General features: G+C 63.3%; 1 long non-coding RNA gene across 1 annotated transcript; it reads left to right on the top strand.

Moving 5' to 3' along the window:
- The first annotated feature begins 9,657 nt into the window (after window positions 1-9,657).
- On the top strand, window positions 9,658-14,573 carry LOC125176932 (uncharacterized). Its single transcript, XR_007156431.1, has 3 exons — window positions 9,658-12,096; window positions 12,369-12,496; window positions 13,195-14,573. It is a non-coding gene; the product is annotated as an uncharacterized LOC125176932 (long non-coding RNA).
- The last annotated feature ends 3,125 nt before the right edge of the window (window positions 14,574-17,698 follow it).

Here is a 17,698-nt window from a genome sequence, read left to right as displayed (position 1 = left end):
CTACCGTGGGGAGCAGTCTTCTGTGCACCTGTCACCTGCTGGCCCCGCCGGCCGCCTGCCCAGGTGTCCCCATGTAGGTGCCTCCCAGAGGGACCACGTGCACTTAAAAAAAAAAAAAAAATTGACATGAAATTCACGTCGCGTAAAATGAAGCGTCTCAAGGCGAACAGTTCAGAGCCGGCTGGTATGGTCCCGGTGCTGGGCAGCTAGCGGTCTATCAAATTCTGAAACGTTCTCATCACCCCGAAAGGAAACGCGGCGCCCGTTAAGCAATTATTCCCCTAGGCCCCCAACCCTAAACTCTGGCAGCCATCGATCTGCATTTTGTCTGTATGGATTGCCTCCCCTGGGCGTTTTTGTAAAGAGGGTCACGCGCTGGGTGGCCCTTTTGGATCCGGCTACTTCCGCCAGCAGGATGGTTTCGGGGTCCACCACCTTGTCTCGTCTCGGGGCTCCTTCCTCCTGCTGGCTTCTCACACACACTCCTGCCACCTCCTCGCTGCGGAGCAGGGAGCTGCCCTGGGGAGCACGGGAGGGGAGGAGGCAGCCCCCTGGAGGACGGGAGGGCCCCCACTCTGGGCCGGGGGAAGGGGGCTCCCTTAAGTCCCAGGCTTTTGTCCCGCTTTCTGGCCACCCCCAGGTGAGCCTCTGAGGCAGGAAACCACGAACGTGTCTGTGACCTTCCGAAGCAGGAGACGGATCCCCGCAGGCCACAGGCTGGGGCCTCACCTCCTTCCTCTCCTCCAGCTCCAGGAGACGCATATGGCAGCAATTGGCTTTTGCAAATAACCTCGTTTGGACTGTTTGAAAGTGCTGTTGGGGCGGATGGTTCCAGGTCCCACTTATCTGTCAACCAATTTCCTCCTGAAACAGCCCCGGGCTGGGCAGAGATGCTCATCCGACGTGGAGTGACCACCTCCCCCGCCAGACGGGCGCTCAGACGTCAACCGACACCAGCCGGTGTTCCTGGGGTGCAGGACGGCCCCCACCACCCTCCTGCCCCGGCTCCCTTCCTCCGAGGGCCCAGCCTGTCCCGGGAGGCCCTTACATCTGCAGCTGAGCTGAGCAGGAAGTCACGGCTGCCTCCCTCTGTATTTCCAGAACCCTGGGGGTCTGGAGTGGGATGCCTGGAATCCCGGGGCCTGGGGACGTGCTGGGATTGGGGCACTTTGGGCACCTTCCGGCGGCCGCCCTGCCCGCCCGGAGCATTGGACGGGCCACGGTTCCGGCCAGCGTGAGGCGCGACCCCACGCCAGTGGCAGGAGGAAGCCATTTATCACCACGGAAGGATCTGGCTGCTGGCATGTTTATCTAGAGGAAGGAAACGAACTCTCCACCTCCTCCAAGCGGCGTCTGGCCTGCCCGCCGTCCGCGACGTCCGTGGTGGAATTTTAAATAACGAGCCCCATTCGTCAGTACCTGTTTTGTGTCTCCCGCGGGGCTCTCGCTCATCACTCCCTGGGTGTCACGCTTTATTGCTGCTTCCTCCTTTAAATAAACTCTGCCATAAACTCAGTGCTGTCGGAGCCGAGCTTAGTTAGACATCTGTCCCAGGAACACGGGCCGGCAGGGCAAGTCTCCCTCTCCGGGCCGGTGTCCAGAGCAGACTGGCCAGGACACCTGCGGTGAGCGGGGTGCCCGCTGTGGGGCAGGAGGCTGCGGTCCTGCAGGCTTGGGGACCACGCGGTTCATTTTTCCAGATTTCCAAGCCAGGAAATAAGTTGTAAAAAAAAAAATCTCACCTGGCAACCGGCATGGAAATTGCTGGAGTGCAGTGGTGCAAACCCAGCGGCCTGTGCCGGTCTGGATACTTCTGGCCAACGGGACCGTTCGGCTAAAAGTGCCTCCCGAATTAACACCCTTAGCATTTGCACCTCCAGCGTCCCCCAGGTGAGGTGACCCCGAGGTGAGAGCATAGGCCCCGCAGCTTCCCCTCCACCCACACATCCATCATCCATCCATCCATCCATCTATGGAGGCCCCATCCATGGCAGCACTGGCCACTTCACAAGCCCAAGGAAATGACACCCCAAGGAAGCCCTTGGCTGTGGAGAGAGGCGGCCTTCGTCTTGGGGTGCATGGGATGTTTTGGGTGGTTGGGGGGGCGGCCACCAGGCTGTGCTCAGGGGGGAAGAGGTGCTCTGTCCTGCTGCAGCTCTCAGGGGAGGGTGGGGTTCAAAGAAGGTCTCTACCCCACTTATCTTGTTAGTGTCCCGGGGCTGCATAAACCAAGTGGGCGTGAACAACAGAAACTTCTCTCACTGTTCTGGACCCCAGCGTTATAAAGGCGCGGGCGGGGCCACGCTCCCTGCAGGTGCCGGGGAGAGGTCTGTCCAGGGCCTCTCTCCAGGCTCTGTTTATGGTGCTGTCACTGCAGACTCGAGTGGACGTTCTCCTGTGCGTGTCTGTCTGTCCCCCCTTGTTACGAGGACACAGGTCACATTGGATTAGGCCCACCTTACTCCAGGAGGACCTCTTCTTAACCAATCACATCTCTAACCACCCTGTTCCCAAATATGTCCCCATTCTGGGGCCCAGAGTGCTAGGGCTTGGACAACGAATCCAGCGTTTGGGGGACACAATTCAACTCTAACACCTGCTGAGGCTGAAATCCGTCTAAGCCTGAAAAGGACAGACCCTTTGGGGTTCCCTGACTCTGCTTACCCAGAGGGGTGGGTGAGGAGCTGGTTCCTAGTGGCCGGGAACCATGGTATTTGTGGGTTTTTCCTGTCTTCCAGAACACAGGTCAGCAGGGCTCAGGGGACCCAGAGCCCCATGGGGATTCAAGCCGGGCTTAGGACTCCCTACTCTGCCCTCTGCCACCCCCAGGCCGTCCCTAGGAGCCTCAGGTCCCCCTGGTCTTTGGGCACCCCGAGTTCCCCGAACCAACCCCGGGATGCTGTTCCTGGAGCAGTTTCCCGGGCCACACTGTGCCGGTCTTCGAGTCCCCAACCCCTGCCTGGGGGCCACAGTGCTCTGGGAGCCCCGAGGGGCCAGGAGTAAGTCCTGAGGCGCTGGCTGGCTGAAGAGCCACCTCGACCAGCAAGAGCAGCGGGGTGGGGGTAGGGTGGGGGGCACACGTGAATCACTTTATCCTTTCCGACGGGCTGGGAGCCCAAACGGAGCCCTTGGGAATGAAGCCCCGGCTTTCCACACACCCATTATCTGGAAAGAATTGCTCAAGTCTGAGTCTGGCTCTCAGACCGAGGTGGGGACACCCGCACCTAGTTCCTGCCACACCCACCCGCGCCCCAAGCCCTGGGCACACCCGGAATGCAGTCTCTGGGCCTTTGTGCACGCCTGGGCCCACACTCCCCGGGAGTGCGCTGTCCCGCCCTCCCGTGGCTGCACTCCCGCCGTCAGGAAGCCCCGGGGCCCGTGTGTCCACCTGCCCGGGGCACTCTGTCAGCCAGTCTGGACCGTGAAGCCGGGAGGGCAGCGGGCCTGGCGCCCCTGGCCCACCCTCCCCGCCGCTCAGGACACCTGGTCACGGCTCTCCACTTGTCCCAGTGAAATCACATCTGGCCCCCAGCCCCGAGTGCTGGGGGTGGGGGCAGAGTCCAGATCCTCACAGGTTGATGGCCTCGGCCCGGCGACCCCCGTGGTCGTGGAGACAGGGGAGGCCCTGCGTGGGGACGGGGACTTACTTGTTCGCTGCCCGCTAAGGGAAGTTTCCCCACGAGACCACGGGACCGGACCGCCAGCCCCACCGAGGGTCCCCAGCCCGCCGGCCCTTCTCCCTGCTCTCGGGATGCTCCCCGCTAACCTGGCCGCTCCCTCTCCTTTCTTTCAGGGACCCCCACCCCGACTTTTTTCCTCGAGGACAAACAAATGTATCTTCCGGCCAAGGTGGGCGGGGAAGGCTGGGGTCCGGAGGAGTCAGGAGGCTGTGAGCCGCCCAGGCACCCAGCTCTCCTTCCCCACCTGTCCCCAGTGGGGAGGGGGCTCACGGCTCGGCAGCTGACCCCCTGTAAGCCCCATCTCAGACACTGGAAATGGGCTGTGAGTGGGAGCCTTGGAACCAGCCCCCCGAATCCTCGGGCTCCGTTTCCCAGGGGCCCCCGGGGTCTGACGCCACGGGCTCCGAAGGCTCAGGATTTTGCAGACCACCCGTGGTGGGCGTTCTGGGGGTGGAGTGGGCACCCCTGGCAGCTGCGCCGCTGAAGACACAGTCCAGAGAGAGGCAGGGTGGAAGCCGGCCGGGGGGACGAAGGACCCCGAGGGGGGAGTCGCCGCAGAGGGGGACTCGGCTCACCCCGGGCCCCCAGAGGGGTGTCCTCACCTGAGTCAGGGGCCTCACCCTGAGGGGCAGCTCCGGCTTCGCCGGGGAGCCTCCGGGTGTCAGTGGGGGGCGACCCCCAGGCAGCGGGGCGACAGCACAGGGAGGGCCTGCCCTGCAAGCCTGGGGGATCGCCGCGGATGGGCACGTGTATGAGTGAGTTGTCCGTGTGTGTGTGTGTGTGTGTGTGCGTGTGCCTGAGCACCAGGCAGGCACGCCCAGGGGGGTGAAGGGGGTAAGGCCGCACGTGGCTCTGGGACACGGGAGCCTTTCGAGGCACAGCTGTCTGGGCCGAGGCCCCGGTCCTGTCTGGGTGAGGTCAGGTGTGAGCCTGGTGGGGCCCATGCCTGGGGGAGGAGGGAAACTGGGCGGGACGAGGGAAGGGGGAGCCCGGAGGCAGGTGCAGGCCGGGAGCACAGAGCCAGGGAAGGCCCTGGGGTTTCACGGCAGGGATGGGGGGGGACCGTGCACCATGGCCTTTCCTGGGCCCGAGGCAACCTTGGGGAGCCACTCCTTCCCTTTGTAGGAACAGGGAGGCAGGGTCTGGGAAGGATCCAGCGGCCGTTCCAGCCCCCCTCCCCACCTCCGCCAGTTCCATGAACCCAGCCGCCTGGGCCCTACTGGCCGGGGGCGGAGGCGGGGAGACCCCTGGAGGGACTCAGAGGTGAGAGTTGAGGCTGCCCCCTGGTGGTGGATGTGCCCGTCCTGTGCTCCCCAGTTCAAACCTTGGCGCGGGGCAACTTTGCGGCAACCCCTCCGAGGCCGGGGGACCTTCAGAGTGAGGCCCCGTGGTCCGGTGGCCTCGTGCTGGGGGCAGGGGAACATTTCTACTCTCCACCCCCTCCTCTGAGGCAGGGGCTGCTGGCCCGTTTACAGACACCGGGCCTGTCCCATAGAATCCAGACTCGAACCCCGACCTCTCCGCTGGACCCACAGCTCTACTGTTCACATTTTATGCTGGGGGCGGGGCTGAGGTCCCTGGGACTGTCCCAACACCAGCATCAGAGGGCCGGCCTGCCCTAAGCTGTCGGCCTCAGTGGTCCAGGACCCTGGGGATCCCGGGCCTCGTGGGGGGACATCTCTAGAGGTAGGAGACACCCTGCGTGAAGGCCGAGGTCATTCCCTGGAAGAACGGGGGGAACGGAAACGTGGGACAAGTCCTGGCTTGAGCCTCAGTGTCCCCCGAGAATCAGGAACCCCAAGACCCGCCACCCCCCCCCCCAGACTGGTGTGTGTCCCCAGGCCGGCGAGGCCCCCGGCGTGCAGCTCGTGGTCACGGCCAGCCCCTTGAGCACCAGCTGTGTGCAGGGGCTGCGGCTGAAACACGGCCCCGCCCCCAGGACGTGCACATGTTGATGTCCAGAACCCGTGAAGCCGTGACCTTGCGTGGGGAGCGTGACTTTGCAGGTGCAACTGGGTCAAGGGTTGAGATGTCAGGTGACTCTGGATTCTCCCGGGGCCGTGTAGTCACGGGGGTCCTCCTGAGACGGGCAGGACAGTGGAGCCGGGCCAGACAGAGGGACAAAGGTCGGCAGGCGCTGCCCCGTCCCCCCGCCCCCCAGGGCTGTCACAGAGCACGTGCGGTCCGAGCCATCTTCTTTGTGGTCGAGTGTCGCTGTGTTACAACAGGGACGGGAAACTCACAGGTCCTGTTCCAGGGAGTCATCGGTGTCCTGCAAATGACAGGTCGCTCGGGACTGTCCCCAGGGCTCATGTCAGTCACCCCAGTGCCATCCGGAGGGGACTCCAGACCCCAGAGCAGAGCGAGGAGAGGAGGGGGCCGACCAGGGGCGGCCTAGGTGGCCTTGCGGGGAAGCTGAGGCAGGCAGCCTTCGCCCCGTTCGGGAAGCAGGTAGCTGTGACCGCCCTCAGTGTCCCGGCTGCCCAAGGAGGGGCCGAGGCTGGGGGCGGGGGGCTCGGGGCTGGGAGCCCCCCAGGAGCTCTGGCTAGTGAGACGGCCCTGCCTTCTCCTGCTCCTCCCGCCAGGGCTTGCCAAGCGCGACCAGAGAGAAATAATAGAATGTTCCTGTTTGGACATGTTTCCTCCTATTTTTAAACTGTTGCTTTTTTCCCCCAGAACTGTTAGCACATTTGACTTCAGCATCCGGGGAGAAAAACGGCCACCAGCAACGTCCCCTAGTCTGTCTGAAGGTGTCTCGGGGGCACAGGCTCCCTGCAGTCTATGCCCTCACCTCCCCCGGCCACCGAGCACAGCCACCCGGCGTGGAGGGTTCAGACCCTGGGCCTCGGGAGCAGAAGTGACTCAGCCAGTGTCGCTGGCTCCCGAGGCAGCAGGGCTCGGATCCAGACCCAGGTCACGGGAAGCCAGTTGGGCTTTTTCCCACGACACCATGCTGCCCCCCAGAGGTGAGTCTGATTTTCCAGAAAGGAAACTGACCCAGGAGCGACAGCGCCTGGGGGTGTCCCTCCCGGGCCCCACGGTCAGACCCAGGGCTGGAGGTGACACGTGAGTGTCACTCAGAACCCAGCGGGTCCCAGTGCGGAGAGGCTGGGAGCGGGCATCCCCTACGTGGGGGAAGCAGGTAAAAACCCAGCAGTCAGGGATCCAGCTGCGTTTATTTCCTTTGGGGGCCTTGAAAATGTAACAGCGAGTGCCTCGTGTCTTTGTTCGAAGAAAACGTATTGAGTCTTACTACGTGCTGGGCAGAGAATGGCCTCAAAGTAGTAAAAGTCACTCCGGACACAGTGCCATGGAGACTGGGAGGCAGAGGGGTTGAAGCTCTGGGGGAAAAGCGTTCCAGGTAGACAGAACAGCAAGTGTAAAGGTCCTGCGGCAGGGAACAGCCCACCATAGTTGACGAAGAGCAGTGAAGTCTGTGTGGCTGGTGCGGAGTTGGGGGCACGCGGAGGGGGTGTGAGATAGTGGAGGGGGGGGCGGGGGCCAGAGTGTGGTGGGGGAGGGGAACCTTGGGGGCCGTGGTGATGAGCTGGGCAGTGAGTGGCGTAGGACAGTCCTGGTGAAGGCCGTGGTGTTCGTCGACCTTACAAAAGTGGGTTTACTGCTGCGAATCTCAACCACGAGATTGAAATCCCCGCAAGAAGAATATGATTTGCTTTGCAAATCGGACCTTCCGTAGCCGCTTGCTTCCTCCTGCCCGTCGGCACCAGGCTTTCCGACACCCGAGGGTGGAGACCAGGCCTGTCTTGCTGACCACGGCCTCCCCAGCATCTCGCACAGGCCTGGCACGTAGGGGGGGTTCAGTGAGTGCTTGCTGAGTGGAAGGCCGGAAGAACGAAGACGCAGAGGCACACGCTCACGCACCCTGTCACGAAGCGTGCCGCTCTCTCCGTCACATGCATCCTGAAGAGGAAGATCCGCGTCAGGGCAGGCTGGCGGCAGTGAGGATGGGCGAAACTGATTCTGGGGGACTGTTCCGGGCTCTGTCCATCAGACCAGTCTCCTACGCCACCTCTCCCTTCCCTCAACGTCTTTCCCTTTTCCCTCGGCCGCTAGGAAGCTCGGAGCCAGCTCGTGTAGCCAGGGGTCGAAATATCTCCCTGAGGCCCGAAGAACTCCCTCCTGTCGTCCCTTCTGTCCCCTCCCTGCTCTGCTTCTGCTGTTTCCGACTCCTTTTCATTGCCTGTCGCATCCCAGTGCTGCAGAGATCGGGCAGGCGACAGCAGGAGGGAACGGAGCCGTAGGGAGGCAGTGCTTGGGGGAAGGGGGCAGAGGCGGGTCCCAAGGCGGGAGGCCCCACCCCTCGGGTCAAGGCCTGGCGCCCGTGATTGCCCACCGGGGCCTCCTGTACCTCCAGGAGCCAGCTCCAGAATCCAGCAAGGACGGGCAGATAAGATCTCGCCAGATAAGTGATCCATTGACCCCGGCCGTGGAAGGACACCGCGGGCCGTGAGCTTTAACCACCTTCTGGCATCAGACTCACACGGGAATAAAAATACCAGGTGCGGGTGGGTGTGGAGCCTCCAGAGAGACTTCCCAGCCTGGCACCGCCCGGCTGGGGACACCGCTCGAAGGCGGGGAGCGACCGGAAATTCCGAACCTGGCCCCACCCAGCAGGAGAGGCCGCCTTCGACGGCCACCCGGCCGGCCCGGGGCCTCGGCTTCCTCGCCCGGAAAATGGAGCCACAGCGAGCCCCCCGCCCGGGTGGGTGTGGGGCTCAGAGGAGACGGTCTGTGGGACCTGCCTCGTCCGCTGTGGAGGGCTGTGCCCCCGCCGCGGGCCCCGGCTTGCTCTCTCTGAGGACCCTCGGCTCCGGGCAGCCCCCACGGCCGCCGACCGCCCTGTCTTGGACCAGCAGAGGGAGATAAGCGTGTGGGTGCTGCCCCCAGGGGCTCCGGAGCGCAGCAGGTGGCCCGGCTGTCCTCGGGGGGGGGGGAGACCGTTCTGCTCCCGGCAAGGGACAGTCCTGGCTGCTGCTGGCCTGCTTCCGGCAGGTGGGAGGCCGGGACAGGGCATCACGGCGCCACGCGGCCCGGTCTCCCGTCGGGCTGCCGTCCTCGGCGGGGTGCGGGTGGCTCCTCGCGCGCTCTGTCCCCACGGCAGCTGCTCTGAAGGGCTCGTTCTGTTAGCCGGGCCTTCCAGGCGCCCATCCCAAATGCGAGAAGGGGGAGCCCAGGCCACCGTCCGAGCCACACTTCTGCCCGGGGCGCGCTGGTTCCCACGTGAGTCCAGCCCCTGCGGGTCCCGAGGACGCGGCCCCAGAGGCTCCCGTCCCGCAGGTGCGCGTGGGACGGACACCAGAGCTGTAGGAAGGGGCCGCTCCTCTGCCGACTCTACCTGGCCCGGCGCCGGGCACAGGAGCTGAGCAGATTCTGTTCGTCTGTGAAAGAGCGACGTCGCCCGGTGCCCCTGGAGGGACCTGCCCTGGAGAGGGGCTCCGGGGGATCCATGAGTCTCTTGGGCATCAGCTGGCACCCCCCACCCCCACCCCGAGGAGACAGATTCCAGCAGGGCCCCTGCTCGCCCAGGAGCTCCAGTGTGTGCCTGGATCAGCCACGCCTGGCCTGAGTGGCACCGGGAGATGCTCGGGCCACTGAGGCTGCCCTCCAGGGAGCAGTGCCGACCTGTGTCCCCTCCCCTTCATTCCCCGGCACAGGCCAGAGGGGCTGGGGACTCAGAGGGTGACGGTTCCTGTCCACACTGCCAGGCTTAGGGGCGGCTCTGAGAGCCAGGGGTTTCCTTCCCGCCGGACCTCTGGGCCGCACCGTCTGGTGGGTCCTGCTAAGTTTCGGAAGTCCCAGACCCTGGGCGACAGGTGGACATTGGAATACCAGGAGCTGGGCCTGGCGGGGACGTTGAGGCAGGTGCCCGCCTGGGCGCCTGGGGACCCCCGGGCACCTGCACTGGGGGGGGCGGGGGGGGGCATGATGGGGGGGGGTGCCAGGAAGGGCCCAGGAATGGGGCTCAGAGACCTGGGTTCAAGGCCAGCCTCTGCCAAGTGCCATCCAGATCCAGAACCTCTCTGAGCCTCAGTTTCCTCATCTATACAATGGGGCCAGAGCATCTGTTCTGTCGGCCTCCTGGCAGGAAACGGGCTGGGGCGGGCCGGGAGGGGGCAGGGTCTCAGAGGCCCTGTGGAGATCTTAGGTCAGTTAGAAGTGTCCCTTTCTGGCCAGTGCAGCGGGATATGGTCCTCCCCTCAAAGGCTCACTTGGAAAGGTGTGACCTGGGGCCTCAGCGGTGGGGGAAGCGGGGCCCAGCTGGGAGCCAGTGCTCGGGGCCCGTGAAGCTCTGTTAGGCCAAGTGCAGCTCCTCGGGCCCACTGGCTGGAGGGGCCGCCCAGCAAGGCCGAGCACGACCTTTCTCAGCCCCCTGGTGGTTACCATCACTAACCAAAGCCGTGTTGCCCTGAGGGAGGCGGTCAGCTCCCTCCCCACCCCCGGGCCGATTTCAAAGTGCGAGTCAACCCAGGGGCTGCTGCCGATGCCGGGTCCTGCCTGCACGGGCCATGCATGGGAGTGAGCTCCCCGTCCGTGGGACATCCGACCCCGTTCACAGACTCTCCCCGGGCTCCACGGTGCAGAACAAGAGGTGAGTCTCGGAGCAGTGAGGTGGCCGAGCTGAGAGCCCGCAGCCCATCGGGGTGGAGGGAGGCCAGTCCCTGAGTGGTGGCAGGGCCCCTCAGCATTGTGGTGCCCTGGGCCGGGCCGCCGGGCACAGCCAGGGTGCCCTGCTGCATTGGTACCCTGCTCTGAAGAGGAGTCCTCGCCAGTGATGGGACAGCGGGGACCCCCTGGGGGCAGGAGCAGGAAGGGGGAGGACAAGGAGGAGGCGGGAGGCCCCAACATCGGGGGACAGCCTGCACGGAATGCTGCACCCCTAGGTGGATGCCCCGGGGGACAGAGGGGAGGCTCGGGGTCCCTCTCCCGCCAGAGGCCCTAAGGGAGGATCCTTCCCGCCTCCTCCAACTTTGGGGGCCCCAGGCGTCCCTGGGCCGGTGGCTGCGTGGCTGCAGCCTCTGCCTCCGTGGCCACGTGGCCCCTGCTCTCCGTGTGCTCTCCTCTTCCGTCTCCTGTAAGGACGCTTGTCATGGGATTCAGGGCCCGGCCTCACCCGGGATGATCTACAAAGACCCTTATGGGAAATAAAGTCACGCTCTGAGGTTCTGGGGGTTAAGACACGACGTCTGCTCGGGCGGGTGGGCCTGCAGTTCAGTCTGCTACACCTCCTGCGGCGAGGTCCAAGAGAAAATAACACCACCCGATACAATCAGTTCCGGTAAAACCCGTGTCTGCACATGTCTTCTCCGCACTCTCCCTTCTCGTCCCTCTGTGTCATTTGGGCTCTTCCCTTGCAAGACGGGCCTGTCGATGACCCCACCTGTGCCACAGGCGCAGGTCCCAGAGGGGGGGACAGAGATGACAGGGGAGGGGTCCCGGAGGCGGGCCCAGCACGGTCCCCTGCACGTGGTAAGTGATCCGTAATGTCGTGAAAGAAACTGATGCCCCCAGGAGGTCGTTGTCCGGTGCAAGGGGGCAGAGGGGCCAGGACCCGGGGCCTGACCTCTGAGTCCTTGGCTGTGTCTGAGCTGGAGGCCAGCCCCTGCCCACCCCATACGCCCCCACCGCAAGAAGGAGCCCCCGGGAGCACTGCCTGCAACCACACGTTAGCCTCATTCCCGTCTCCAAAGGGTCCAGCCTGCGCCCCGGTCAGATCTGCCCGCTGCCTGCTTTCGTGCGGCCCATGAGCCAAGAATGGCTGTTCCATTTCATTATTATTTTTTAAGACTTTATTTTTAAGCAATCTCCACAGCCGACGCGGGGCTCGAACCCCCAACCGCGAGATCAGGAGTCGCGCGCCCCGCCGACACAGCCAGCCAGGCGCCCCTCTCCTCCGGTCTTCAACGGGTGAAAAAACTCACAAGAATACAAATACACGTGAACAGGACACGGGTTTCCCAGTCGGCGTCCATCCGCGGGTGTTCTTGGCACACAGCTGTCCGTTCATCGACGTTGCTGGGGCCGCTTTCCTTCCACGAGGCGGGAAATTGAGGGCCGATGCGACGAAGACAAAAATCTACCCTCTCTGGCCCCTCGCGGAAAGTTTGCTGAGCCCTGAGCTGCGCCCTCCCCCTCGTGCGGGGCGGGCAGGGACTGGCCTCCCGAGAGGGTGGACGGCGAGTCCCCCCGGATGGTGACAGGGCACGCCTCTGCGTCACCAGGAAACGCGTGCCGAGGACCACCGGTGAGGCGCTGCGCGGGTCACGGCGCACAGCCAGGCTGGCCTTGTGAGCAAGGGCACCGGCTCTGGACTCGAGTTCCAGCTCCGGGCACGTTGTGCCTCGGTTTCCCCATCCTGAAGGCAGGAATACTCTCACCTCGTGGGAGAAAGGATCCTGTGAGTCACAGGGCACAGGACGTGGTCCCCAGAAGGAGTCACCGGGTTTCTCTCAGCCACCCCCCCCGCCCTCTGCCTCTTCGGCCACGGCGCTCCCCACACGCCCCCTCCCGCACGCATGATGCCACAACTCCCCTCTGGTGTCCCCGCTTCTGCCCTGCCCGTCAGCGCACCGTCCCCCCCCCCCCCGCCCCTCTCCAGTGGCGAGCGGGTAGATAACACAGTTATTTGCTCTGATCCGCACCCGCTTTCCGCGGTCTCATTCCCCGCAGCCTACCGCGGTCCGGAGACGAGCCTGTGTGAAATCAGCCCGCCGCTCCGTCAGGACGCCTACGCCAGTCCCCTCCCTGCATCTCGGGACGTGGGCACTCTACCGTCTCACGCCATCACGACGAGAAGGGTGAGGACGGGATGTCCCGAGAGAGAGAGAGAGAGAGAAACCACACTCACACAACCTTTATTAGCATAAATTGTTATAACTGTTGTATTTTATCATCGTGGTTGTTCATCTCCTACTGGGTCTAGTTTATGAATTAAATTTTAGCATTGGCAGCAATGCATAGAAAAAACATAGTCCATACAGGGTTCAGTGCTATCCAGGGTCAGGCATCCGTGGGGGTCCTCGAATGTATCCGCTGTACATGAGGGGGACCGGTATACATCATTCTCTCCTGGGCTTAAAACGCTCCAGGCCCCATCCCACCCAGAGTCAAAGCCAAGCCTATACCCTGGTCCCTAACCCCCCTGATTACCTCTCTTAACTTTCTCCCTGACCCCTTACCTCCAGTTACCCCTCTGGCTGTTCTCTGCACACACCAGGCTTCTGCCCCAGGGCCTTGGCACATGCCACGGCCTGTCTGGGCCTTTCTTCTCAGGATCTCCATGTCTCACTTCCCCATCTCCTTTGGGTCATAACTCGAGGACACCTGCCTGGTTGAGGCCTTCCCTGGGTCACCCGATGGAAAATTGAGCCTCTATCCCCACTCCCTCCAGAAGTTTCCTATTTGGATGTCACCATCATATAACGGACCATACACTGTCGTGTTACTGTCTGTTTAGTTCCACTGGAGGAACTAGCCTCTGCGGTGTCTGTTTCAGCCTCTGCGGTGCCCCAAGCATCTATGCTGCCCACCTGGTGGACACTCAGTGGCTATTTGTCCAACGGATGAATCCAGAGGACCGGAGTTTGGAACCTCTCACCTGACAGAATGCACATCCATGGCGCTCAGCCTAGCCCCTGCCAGCTACCTCAGAGTGCAGACATCCTTCGGGGAAGGGATCACAGACTGGGCCCCTAGAACCTGCTACAGACAGCGCCCCGGGGGGCAGACCGTGCCAGCCGGTTAACAGGACCCCAGACGCTGCCGCCTCCCGCGGTGCCCCACGGTCACACTGCAGGGTAGGGGGCTCAGCGTCTTATGCCCATTTTATAGGTGAGGACAGTGGAGGCCCCGAGCAAGGGCCTCACCCCGGCGCCAGACCCAGTGCTTTCCCCGCCCTGGTGGGCAGAACAGTGGAGAGCAGGCTCTGTGGGATCCAGGTGTTCCAGGAGGGGCGGGACATTGAGAGGGGGGCGAGAAAGGGCGTGGGGGACCGGGACCGCCCAGGGCCTCCCTCCAGAGGCTCTTCTTCCCGTCACTTCTTCTGGCCTTGTCACCAGGGGCTGATGACCCCGGCTCGTCCCTGCCCCTCGCCTGGCCCCCCCACCTGCCCCGCAGGGGTTTCATGGGTTCACGCGGCTGCCGAGCCAGGGCTGGCTGGGGCCCAGCGCTTTATAGGGGAGGAGTCCTGGTCGCCTCCTGCCGCCAGTCACCTTTGGAGGTCGCTCCTGCTTGCTCAGGGGAAGCATACCGGCCTCGTAAAAGCATAAACCAGTGACTGGCAGTGAGAGGCGGCTGGAGATAAGGCAGGACCTTTACAACCAGATAAGCTGACAACAGCATCCGGCCCCTTAAATCTGGTCCAGCACCAGGCCCGGGGGCCGCCGATGCCCGGCCGGGCTCGCACGAGATAAGAGAGGGCAGAGCGGTGGGCTTCCTGGGCCCGCCAGAGGGGGCCGGCGGGGCCGGCTGCAGGCCTCCGGATGGGGGCGCTGGGCTGGGGAAGGGGCCACCTGAAAACCGGCCACATTAATGGTAGGTGGGGCGGCTCAGAGCCCAGTGGGCTCGGTGTTTGGGGTTGCGTTTTAATTTTTGTTTTCTCTGGGTTGCCAGAAAGGGGCTGTAAGGGCATCTGGGTCCTGCAGCTCGAACAACGTGGGACCCCGGGCTCTGTTGTCCTGGATGCCTGGTCTCCGCTGGCCTCACTCCGGGGCGGACGCCCCCTCCCCTTTCACCCCCTGTGAAACCCCGGCAGCTCAGGCTGGCGTCTCTGACCCCCGAGTCCTTAGGCAGGGGAGCGTGTGTCCCCAGAGTTTCTGCAAAAGCCCTGGAACAGAGGACCTCCCTCCCACCGCTGACCTCAAGAGCAGGCCTGCAGCAGGACCGGGGCAGGGGCAGCCCACGGGGTCAAGGAGGGGGTTGGTGGCCTCGGGGGGGGGGGGGTGGCAGAACTCTGGTTGGAGCCGGAGGGGGACACCCCACAAATAAGAGGTTGTGGGCGAACCTGGCTCGGCCCTTCTCCCCGTCGGCCTGGATTCATTGCCCACAGCCGTGGCCTACAGCCTGGGGCAGTTCTCACACTCTGTGCCTGGAACCCCCAGGGTTACACAGCGGGTCGGCAGACTTCTGAGTCCCAACCTTCAGAGGTTTGGATTAAGCAGAGGTGGGGTGAAGTCTCAGCTAACAGACCCGGGGGATGCCCACGAACCACCTGTGGGGGTCCCCGGCCCCCCCCCCCCCAGGCATTTCTTTCTCTTTGTCCTTTCCTTGCAAGAGGAGGTGGCCAAGGTAAGGGGCAGTGAGGTCCTCAGGGAGGCGGAGTCCCGCCCACCTGGCCCTGCTGTGACACAGACCTCAGACCCTGCACATCCCATTGGCTCCACTGACGGGAGGAGCACCCTCCTTGGGTTCTGGGACTTTGCCCGAGTGGTTCTCTCAGGCTCCCCTGGAGGCCAGATGGAGGCCAAGGGAACAGAGTCGATGGAGGCGGGGGGGGGGGAGGCTGGGGGGGAGGTCGAGAGGAGCATCGCTGGAGGCTGAGGTTCCACGGCTGCCCCTGCAGTCCCCCTGCTAGAATCGTGGTGTCTGGACCCCAGGAAAGGGAGCGGGGGCCCCCGTGGAGCTCCTGGGGGAAGCCGGAGGTCTCACCAGCAGCCCATCCAGCCTCCTCCCCTTGGCCCGTGGCCCAGCTGCCGTCTTCAGAAGCGTGTTGAGTTGTCCTCCGGTAACAGTGAGCCATTTCTGTGTAGTTGGAAGAAAATAATCAAATACTTCCCTTCGTCCTCCCTTTCGCCCACCCCCAGCCCAGAGGCCCATTTTTCCGGGGTTGCGTTCGCGGCTTCTTACGCACCATGAGAAGCGCTCGAGGCACCCCGGGCGTGCGTGCCCACAAGCGCGCACCTGTGTGCGTCCGTCCGGGGTCCCCCGTTGGTCCCAGCGCCCTGCGGCCGCCTGGGCTCGTCGGCTGATGGGGGCAGCTCTGCGTCCGCTCAGGTGGATCTCTCTGGTTCCCTTGGAAGGTCGCACAGTCATCCGTTCCAGGAATGACCGCAACTCACCGCCGTCGTCCCTGTTAACTTCTCTGTCGAAGATCCGGCAGCAACACCCCGGAGCCTCCGCCTCGGGCGGTGGGGGAAGCTGTTCGGCGGGGGCAGGGGGATTCCTAGACCCAGCAGCACGGACCCCCAGGGTGTGGCCCCTTCCCGCTGGCAGAGGGCCCTGTTACCATCCAGAAGCTCACGGCGAGCGCGGGAGGCCGGCCTCCCCGTCCCACGTGGGGACGCACACTGGGGCCTGCAGCTCGGGGACAGTGCTGGGGGGGCCGGGATGCCTTATGAAAAGTGGAAACTAGCCCCCGCCCCCCAGGGTGTTGAAGGCAATAGAAGTTTGAAGGGGAAGAAGAGGCCGTGGATGGGGTCTCGGGGGAGGGAAGGGCCACAGCCTGAGTTGCTAGGTAGCTTTCTCTTCGTTCTTGTTCTCAAGGACAGCAAACGTGCCCTCTTGTCATGATTTATAGAAGGTACATACCTGTTTAAAAAGACCGGAAGGGGTTCCCTGGGGGCCTCAGTCGGTTGAGCGTCCGACTTCAGCTCAGGTCATGATCTCGCGGTCTGTGGGTTCGAGCCCCGCGTCGGGCTCTGTGCGAACAGCTCAGAGCCTGAAGCTGCTGCAGACTCTGTGTCTCCCTCTCTCTCTGCCCCTCCCCTGTTCGTGCTCTGTCTCTCTTTGTCTCTCAAAAAAAAAAATAAATAAATAAAATAAATAAATAAATAAATAAATAAACGTTAAAAAAAAATTTTAGGCAATAAAAAGACTGGAAATAAAGAGGCTGACAGGTTCAAGGCTTGACTTCTTCTCACTTGGCTCTTTTCTGAAACAGTCCCATTTAAAAATACACCTTAAAAGCTCCCCACCCACCCCCTTCCCCTGACACTGGAGGTAACCCCCGGGCATGTGGGGGGGGCCCCCCCGGGTCTGGGTAACCTGGGGACAGGACCGGCAGGTAACATATTAACCAGGCTGTCCCGAGTGGGAAGCAGGCCCAGGGAGGGAGTTTCCTTCTGGTTTAGCGCAGGAATGTGACTCAGCAGGGGCCTCCGGGCACCCCGGCAGTGGTCAGGGACGCGCCCTGAAGGCCACTGACCCCTCCAGCCACCCAGGAGCTCGCGGCACCCTGACAGCCGTTATCAGGAGCCGGCCCCGACTCCGATCTGGCTCCCCACGGCCACCCCGGTGCTCTGCGGGTGTCACCTCTGGCCAGGGGATGGCAGGTGCAGCAGTGGCCGGGACCCAGGCAGGACGGCAGAGGGCGGCTGGTGTTCAGACCAGGGCAGAGAGCCGCATGAGTAATATTAAGCTCTCTATTTGCCACGTGAAAAACAGAAAGTTCATTTTAATAATGTATTCTGTTTAATCCGCTAGATCCAACGTTATCCTGTCAACACCGAGGACAGTATACTTTACGTCCCTGGTGCCTTCACGAATAAGTCCTCCGGGCCCGGCGAGCGTCCCACACCCACGGCACGTCTCGGCGTGGAGCCGCCACGGTTCACACGCCCCACGGGGGCGCAGGCGGGCGCGTGGCTGCTGTCGTGGACGGCACGGCCCGGGCTGGCCCAGCTCGAGGGGGTCCCCGTTCAGAAAAGGGCGGTGGAAACTGGCGACAGCAAGGGGAAGGACCTGGGCCCCTTTTCCAGCTCTCTCCTTGGTGAGAAGGCAAATGCAAGTCTGATTTATCAGGTTGTCACGGGACCTGTGGGAGAGCCACCGGGCGAAGCACGGCAGGGACACACTTCCAGGCCCCACGCCCGTGACACGAGGGTCTCGAGGCCGTGGCCGGGGCGGGAATAGAGTTCTGAGTTCGTTTTGTCACACCCCACCCGTGCTTACACCCCACCACTGTTGCTGGAGGAAACCGAGCGAAGGGCGCATGGGGAACTCTCTGTCCTGTCTCAGAAAGTTCTTCGTGACTCTAAAATTTGTCCAAAACAAGTAAGTTTGTA

The sequence above is a fragment of the Prionailurus viverrinus genome, chromosome D1, assembly GCF_022837055.1.
Source record: "Prionailurus viverrinus isolate Anna chromosome D1, UM_Priviv_1.0, whole genome shotgun sequence".
Taxonomy (NCBI): Eukaryota; Metazoa; Chordata; class Mammalia; order Carnivora; family Felidae; genus Prionailurus; species Prionailurus viverrinus.
Note: the sequence above shows the minus strand (reverse complement) of the source record. Positions and strands in the feature narration are given on the sequence as shown.